Source organism: Schistocerca cancellata, chromosome 9 (assembly GCF_023864275.1).
Source record: "Schistocerca cancellata isolate TAMUIC-IGC-003103 chromosome 9, iqSchCanc2.1, whole genome shotgun sequence".
NCBI classification, from domain to species: Eukaryota; Metazoa; Arthropoda; class Insecta; order Orthoptera; family Acrididae; genus Schistocerca; species Schistocerca cancellata.
In genome coordinates this window covers 133788128-133797184 of record NC_064634.1, presented here as the reverse complement: position 1 = coordinate 133797184, position 9057 = coordinate 133788128, and the positions used below count along the sequence as shown (strand labels likewise).

At 40.0% G+C, this 9057-nt stretch overlaps 1 non-coding gene across 1 annotated transcript; it reads left to right on the top strand.

Moving 5' to 3' along the window:
- The first annotated feature begins 7175 nt into the window (after positions 1-7175).
- Trnas-aga (transfer RNA serine (anticodon AGA)) lies at positions 7176-7257 on the top strand. The gene has a single exon. It is a non-coding gene; the product is annotated as a tRNA-Ser (tRNA).
- The last annotated feature ends 1800 nt before the right edge of the window (positions 7258-9057 follow it).

Sequence of the window (9057 nt, the reverse complement as noted above, 5' to 3'; positions counted from 1 at the left end):
CTGACAGCATTCAAAACTGTGTCCTCAAGGAGCTCACAGAAAAGGGAATAGGCAAAATAATGTGAACACCTGTACTTACTTGGGAATGGTTTATTAATAAGGGGTTGGACCCCATTTGCCTCTAAAACAGCTGCAGTTCTTCTTGGAAAATTGGCATATAATGATTGTATAGTCTCCAGTGGAATGTTATGCCACTCTTTGTTCAGAACCTCTTCTATAGTGATGAGGGAGGCAGAAATCTGTTCCAGAGTCTGCACTCCAATGCTGATAATGATCAAGTCCGGGGACTGTGCTGGCCAGGGAAGATGTTGCATTCGGTTGCATGCTCCTTAATACCATGATTGTACTGTCCTGGCTGTGTAAAAGGGTGCATCATTGTTGGGAACATTTGAATCATGGGGTGCACTTGATCACCTAAAATGTTCATATAATCATTGGCTGTAACATGGCCTTTGAGAGTAATGAGGGACCAGCAGAATACCATGATATGACTGCCCACACCATCACACTCCCACCTCCATGCTTAAGTGTTGAAATCAAGCAGAGTTGTAGGCTGCTTTTGGTATTCTCTAGACATAAACCCAGCCCGATGTTGGAAGTAACGAAAATGTTGACTCATTGACCCATACGACATGTTGCCACTCATCAGCTGTCCAGTATTTATGCTCCTTACACCATGTTTTACACTTCTTTGCATTGGTTATCATTAATGGTTTTGGTACAGCAGCTCGCCCATGAATATTCACTTTATGGCATTCTCATCAGACAGTGTCAATAGATACTGGGCCTCGAAAATGGCTATTTAGCACTTCAGTCACTTTAGCCACATTATTTTTGTGCTGTTTTGACACATTTCATGCTAGCGTACAATGATTTCTGTCATTTAGTTTTGATTTCCCCAACTATTATGTTTGCACAATGATGTCTTTCCATGCTTTTTGTAGGCTATCATGACTGTTGAAACAGTTGCTCTTGAAACATTCAATAAGTTGACCATCTTGGTTACTGTTGCTTCACCTGATCGGGCTCCCACAATCTGCCCTCTTTGGAACTCTTTTTAGGTATTTCATTGCACATCCACATCAGCCTCTGAATGTGTAAACAACCTGCACTGATGCCTAGTCTGTACTGAACACACACAGTTCAGTGCAATACATGCCTTACCTGCATTATTGATCATCAAACACAACAATCCCATTACTACCACTGATCACATTATTTTGCCTATCCCCTGTACATCACAAATGCCATCCTGCAGCACCAACACTTTCCTGGTTACTGGAAGGTGGCCAAGGTCCTGTTGTTCGGGAAGCTAGGGAAAGACCACTCCTTCCCACAAAATTACCGACCCATCAGTCTGGCATGTTCACTCAGCAAGGTTGTTGAGAAGGTAATTCTCAAACATCTCACTAGGCACAACATCACCAATAACACACTGAGGCCAGAGCAATTTGGATTCAGGAATCACCATTCCACAACACAACTACTCGTCCGCATAGTGGAACATATCGTGGATGGCTACAACACCAACAAAACTATAGGGGCGATGTTCCTGGACATTGAAAAGGCTTTTGATCTGTGCCACAAGTCTCACTAGCAAACTCAACAACATTGGTTTCCCCAACGGACTCGTACATCTCATACACCCATATATCATCAACAGATGCTTCTACACTAACATTCAGGCCAAACAAACACAGCATAGATTACAAATGGGAGAAGCAGTATCCTTGTGCCCCTCTTGTTTAACCTTTGCATCAATGTCTTCCCAGCTACACGAAACATGACAGTAGCCATCTATGGGGATGAAACAGCACCCTAACACAAGACTGGAAACTGTCAAACATTAATTCACAATTGCAGACAGCACTCAGAACTGACGAGCCTTGGTTGGAATGACGGTGTGTTAAAGTAAATGTTGATAAGTGTGTGGCTGTTCTGTTCACATGTGAACCAAAAGATCTGCACAAACATCAAAACTGCAGACAAATAATGCTACACACATACCCAACACTTTTCTGTAAGGAAGTCAGATACTTCGGTGTGTGGCTGGATCAGAAACCTACACTGGGGACCACATTGAATAGGAGACCACCCAAGCTAAAGTGAGACTCTGACAGCTTTACCTTATGCTCAACAGGAAAAGAGGGGGATGTTGATGGCTATATATACAACACTAATTAAACCATGTATGCAGCTCCAGTCTGGGGAAATGTGGCTCCAACACACCTGCACCACCTGCATATCATACACAACAAAGTGCTATGTAATATACGCAATGCTCCACGATATAACTGTACTGCGGATCTTCACAGAGGATACCAGCTTGAGACTCTCATGGAGGCATTCAAAAAACGTGTAATACGAGACACTCACACAATCCTTTCTTAAGAAACCTGGGAAACTATAATCACAACCATAGGTGGAAAAACAACTGTCCAAAAGCACTACTAGTTAGGGGAAATTAACCACCTATGGGTAGCAACAGCACACAGACATAGCAAATACTGGTGAAACCCTGCCACACAGCAATGTTAACTGGCATTGGCAGCTGTACACTAGCTGACCAACTGAGGGCAATGCAGGGAAGCTGTATTGCACATTAAATTCAAACAAACCCACCCAAAATCCTTACACAGTCCAACAGATTTATGGCCAATCAACCACTCACATAAAAACCTTGGCTTCTTACAGGTGCAGACACTGCAGCTGGGCCAGGAGACTCATAGGGGCCTAGCCCATCAGTACCCCTCCTTGATGGGACTGACACTCTTTATGACAATCTAAGCTGTGACAATCATACCGAGCATTGTATGATATCCAAAACCAACAACCACCCCACCACTACTGTGCTTGCTACCTGATCAGACTATCGCAGGGGATTTTTTCCCATTGGCACTTTTTTCCTTTTGCCCCTAAAATCACTACCTTTTGTTTACTTTTGCTCCCCTATCTATCTCCTCGATGCAACTGTATTAGTGGGTAATCCTACCCATACGTGTGGATGATGTCACAGCCTCACACCCCATGGAGTCCTTGATTAGTAACTAACACATACAGAGGTGACAGTAGATCTCTTGAGCTGGTCATTGTGTTGGTGTGGATGTGGAGGGGTTCCACTCTTAAAAGGGCTTGGAGAAGTGTAAATAAGAACACACCAAACCTCTTATGCTGGAAAATGGCTCATTAAGTGAGAACATAATTCGTAGCTCAAGAACCAAGCCATTTTTCCAGTAGCCACTTACAGTGCAATGTATGCATTTTTATTAACAGCAAATCAAGTTACATTTGTTCCCATAATAGATAGTGATGAGTTTTTCTAAGTCAATTTGTACATTGTGCTTCCTTGAGCTACAACCGCACATGTCAGTTTTTGTAATATACACCAAGTTACAAGAAATAATTGTGCTCTCAGTATGGTCTGCCAATTTTTGCAACTAACAAGATAGCAGGCATTATACTACAATAACTATGTATGATGATAAACTGGATTTTTATGAGTTATTGTTTTCCAGCTTGCTTAAAGATAGCAGCACATGTCCCTATAAAAAAGGAGACAAGTTATATGTTGATAACCACAGTTCTATTTCTCTTTTACCAATACTTTTGAAAATAGTGGATCAAGACCTGTACCAACAAATCTACAAACATTTCAGCTGCATTGGAACACTGACAGAGGATCGGTATGGCTTTACATAAAATTCATCTGTACTGCAAGCTGCTGAAAGTGTTGTTTCAACAGTATGCAGTGTCTGAAGCAAAATCATCCTTCGATGTCCTATGATTGACCTGAACAAGGCATTTGAGTGTGTGTGTGTGTGTGTCATTGGATTCTTATCAATAAATTGAGGTGCTACGGCATCTGGGATACAGATCTCACGTTTATAGAAATGTATATTGATACCAGAAAGCAGAGGGCACATTTTAATGGTGTGAGCTAGATTCCTTGACATTTTAAGAGGAGTCTGGGACTCTTATTGTTTATAACCTTTGTTAATGACCTACCTAGTATTGTGACATGTAAATCTATCCTGTGTGTTGATGGTACCACTTTCATTGCAAATGGAAATGGCATAGAGGACCTAATGGAACAAAGCAAAGCCAGCTTAGGAATTTCTAATACCTGTTTTAAAGGTAAAGAATTAACTGCAAACAAGAATGAAACAGAAAATGCAATTTTTAGTGTATGCAATGGCAACAGCAATTGTATGTCTGTTAACCTTCTGGGTGTACACTTGGATTCCTCCACGCAGATTGTATATACACTAAATTGTCAAGAGTAATATACCTATTACATGAACTTAGAGCGTGTGTGAGTGAAAACTTGATGATCAGTTCCTATTACGCATTTTTTCATTGCCACATAACATACTACATACGGCTTAAGGGCAGCTCCACTGGGGCCAAAAAGAGTTTTTATGTGGCAGAAAAAGAGTATCAGATGTGTAGCGAGTGTTTTCAAAAAGAATGTATCTTGTAGACCACCTTTCAAAAAACTGGATGTCATGACAGTCCCATCAATAGTTATAATGAGATGCCTAGACTACACAAAAGAAAACCAAGAGAGCTACAAATTAAGGCAACATTTTCATTGTCACAGCACACATCACAAACAAAAAATTAGCCACCTCTTTACAAGACTAACCAAGATTCACAATAGCTATACATGCCTTGGAGTAAAACTGTTCAATGCTCTGCAATCAGGTGCCCACACTACCTCATTAAAAACCTTCAGAAATGTTTTACAAAGTTGGCCATACAGGATTTTTTTTACCCCAAAAATATATGTATTATTCAGGTTGTACAAACAACTAACATCAATAACATGCTACTCACCGATGAAATAAATAAATAAATAAATAAATAAATAAAGGGAGACCAAGATGTCATGAGAAACTGGCTTGCAGATTAGGCTGGTTGGACAGTAGCAATAACTGGATCCAGCAGTGGTATGAGCCATAAGTTTGTTATGTCTGCAGATGTCAAGGATGTAGGGCACAGAACAGTTTTGATGGAAAGGGTGAGCACTGTAGAAGTGTCCACTGCTTCTTTCTTTTGGTAAATTTGGCATATGTTGGTTTATGGAAGCTGGCCATCAGAATAGAGCCGACATGATATTCAGATGAAGGTTAAGTGTTGATGATCTGAATCAGATGTTGTAGGCATTTTAACAGTATGGTTTTACTTTCAGGCCAGATGCTGAAAGCATAAGTTGGTATGGATCAGAGAAGTGGCTGATGGCCCTTGGCCTCTCAGAAAATCACTTTCCATTTGATCTATGAAACACGAGGCATACATGACCATCTTGATACCTGGAGATTATAAGGGTTAAATTCAAATATTATTGTATATTTATTGCTTAGTGTACTCATCACTGAATTAATCACTCATAATGTGTAACAAATTCCCCAAAATCTAAAAATGGCAGTGAGCTTTATCTTTCCACACAACTGATTCTTAACATAATATTAAGTTATGATTATTTTACCAGACCTAATATGCTACCAATACCTCTTTATTGTAAAAGATACAATGAAGAAATAGCACATGTAGAATAAAGACGAGAATAGGTACAATAAATAAATAAATAAATAAAATTTATTCCAGTGGTGGCTGCTGTGAAAGAGCACAAGAGCATATGGACACCCTAACTTTTGACACACACAATGCTGTTAAACGTAATCTAGATGCGGTAATTTGAAATATACGGAGCTAAATCCGCCGCGCTGTGCTACATATTGCTGCTCCAGACGCGGTGAAATTTGGGATCAGGGTCGCCAGCACACCTTCACTTTGGGGCACTGAGAACCAAAAAGCTCATCATCATCGATTTTGAGACTGTAGCATTTATTCATGCTTCTCACATCTGTTGATCTTGTGGTGGGTCAGTTTACTGTACTGTAGGCCCAAATTGTACGTATATCTGAGCATTCACGAAAAGCTGTGTCACTGGTTTATCTGATATTCATTTAAATATGGGGGGGGGGGGGGGGTTGAAGACGGTGTCCTTATGGTTCTGAGCGCCTCATTCGTATTCTGCCTTGTTGGTAGATAGTACTACTTGAATTCAATGGTCCCCGCAAACGGCAGTTTGTGTTTGGAGTTGGTTGCCTAATGTGCACGAATCAGCTTTGAGCTTTCCTATAGTGTCAACATGCTCTGTTGACCCTGTGTTACGCGCAACAGAAAAGAAAAATTACCAGGATAAGTTAGCCGCAAAGAAACTAGGGCATTTTAGATCAGATCCGTTGTCTGATGAAGTGGCGAAATCAAATAAGCGTGAGTATAAGCGAACATTTTACAAAGAAGTGTATAATAAGCGTAAGTTGCTGTATGGATGCAACGTGAGTGCCTAATTTTCAGATCAGCAGTTAATTTGTTAACTAATACATGAATTAGGGATCTTGTGCATTTGTCCGAAAAAATAAAGAAGCACGAAAAGCCCCACTTATACAAAAATGCGGAATGGAGAGTAGCCAAAGCAGTATCTCGTTCTTGCCATAAACTTTACTTAATTATATATAAAACAACAAAATTTCACAAAAATAATTCTTATTTTTTTCAGACAAGTTATGTATATTATTATTATTATTATTATTATTATTATTATTATTATTGACGGCGGCTGAGATTGTATACATATGTTGATAAGCATAACTGTTATACAGCAGATGCTATTATTATCGCACAGTCATATTTATGTGAATTTGAAAATTTGTGAATACCCAGCTTGTATATCTACGAGTCGCCACTGATTCATTCATTGAAAAGAGAACTTAGGAGATAAGCCATAGGAATAGTGTACAGAATTATTGGGAGATTTTTTTTTCTGAAGTACATTCTTCAGTTTATTATAAAATGAACTACTGCAAGATATTAGAAGATATGCTAAAACATAAAAGATGCATGGTTATTTTTTAATACAACGTACCGTACATTTTATTTTTGTTACAATGCATTCGTGGACAACATTGTCCCATGCGGCAGGTTTCGGATTTTTTTTAATTACCGTGGGAACGTTGTGTCTCAGATTATGCGACATATGCATTTCTTTTTAAAGGTTCGGTCTCAAACCAATATATTTCATAGCGCGCGAGAAAATAAATGGCACCCATTCAATTGAAAATAAGTTGAGCCACACCTCTAAAACCAAAGACAAACGCGGTACTAACATGGCAGTCGTGGCCGAGTGGTTAAGGCGTCTGACTAGAAATCAGATTCCCTCTGGGAGCGTAGGTTCGAGTCCTACCGACTGCGAATATTTTTATCTTTGCCTGATGTTTTTTTTTTTTTAGAAAATATGGCGCTATAAATATAAAATTCACGTGTTACACTGCCATTGAAATTGCAATATAAAGGAGGAGGAATGCAACAGACGTCAAATTCTCATGAAGTGCATTCGTATTGTGATACTCGCTGCGTGTAGCCATCTGCATTTGCAGAGGTATCGTATAATTTAGATCTTTTATAAAAAAAAATGTAACTAAACCTAATGACAAATGTAACTGCGAAGAAAAGCTTATTACGTGACGCTGCAATATCATCATTTTTAATTTTCTCATTGCCGAAGGTATTGTGGAAATAAAATTCAAATGCGACTCAGGGTACAAGCATTGGCATCCCCTCCTGGAAACTACATACAGTGTTTTTTTTTTTTTTTCATTAAAGAATTCTCTCGAAAATCTATCAGCCATTGCCTGCGAGGCCAATAAATTGCAACTTTAACATTGCCGAACGTGACGAGAAATATAGCTATACCAGTCACTATTTATTTTTTATTCTCTCGGTTACCACTCTATTCACGGGAAATTACGCCGATTCCTTGTTGCGGCTGCGTGTTTCGGCGCCGGTCTGCAGTCAAGATGGATACAAACTCTGTCGAAACTCGTGTCTTCAACATTTTCTGCGCTTACTAAGTTGTAGAAAGGAGCTGGTCCAACGCTCTGGTACATGGATTTTGCCGCAGATTTCCGGCACATAAAAATAGCACATAAAAATATGTGTCAGTCATCCATTCCTAGTTTTCATTAGGACGCCCCAGACTCTTGATGTTCAGCGTAGCTCTGACAGCAGTTTACAGTTTGTCTGTAGGAAAAGAAACCCATAATGTCTTGCTGATTGTGCATTCAGTTTTACACGACAAAGCTATTGCAGTTCACTCGGAAGAGCGTAGCAGTGGTATATTGTAGATGTTTACAGCTCTACTTAATGACAAGCACATCAGTCGAAAACAGAAATACATTTTTCTGCGCAAGAAGAAACTGAAAACGTGTGAAATTTCAAGGTCGAGAGAATGTGAAACATCGCGCCACATGCAGTCGCAGAGCAAAGCAATGTAGTTGGCCTGTTGCTGATTAATCTGACAAACTGGAGAGGCGAGGATTATCTCGGCTGTTAAAAGCTGGATCTACAACAAATTTGAAACTGGTTTTGGAAGGCTCAGATGAATGTTTCATACGACATTTTGTGTTCATTTATGCCAGTCGAGGGCTATCCACAAAGTACATTACGTTTTGGAAATAAAAATAAATAAAGTATTGGATTTTTTTATTATATACAGATGAAAGCCACAACTCAATACTACTTTTCTACATAGTTGCCATTTAAATTAAGACACTTATCGTAGCGATGGACGAGCTTGGAAATTCCTTCGTCGTAAAATTCGGCCGCCTGCGCCTTCAACCACGTGGTTACCTCTTCTTGAAGTTGTGCGTCGTCATCAAAACGCTGCATAGCCAACCACATCTTCATTGCTGGGAATAAGTGGAAGTCGCTCGGTGCCAGGTCGGGACTTTACGGCGGATGAGGAAACAACTCCCACTTATTCGAGAGGCATTTGCCGTGTGGGCCCGGGCGTTGTCGTGAATCAGCAAGATCTTTGAGCCCAACTTTCCCCTGCGCTTGTTTTGTATTGCTCTTCTGAAGTTGTGCAGAGTTTGGCAATACCTTTGAGAATTTATTGTAGTGCCTCTTTCCAGGAAATCCACAAAAATCGTATTCCTACCGGGTTACTGATTAACCACGTGGTTGAAGGCGCAGGCGGCCGAAGTTTACGAC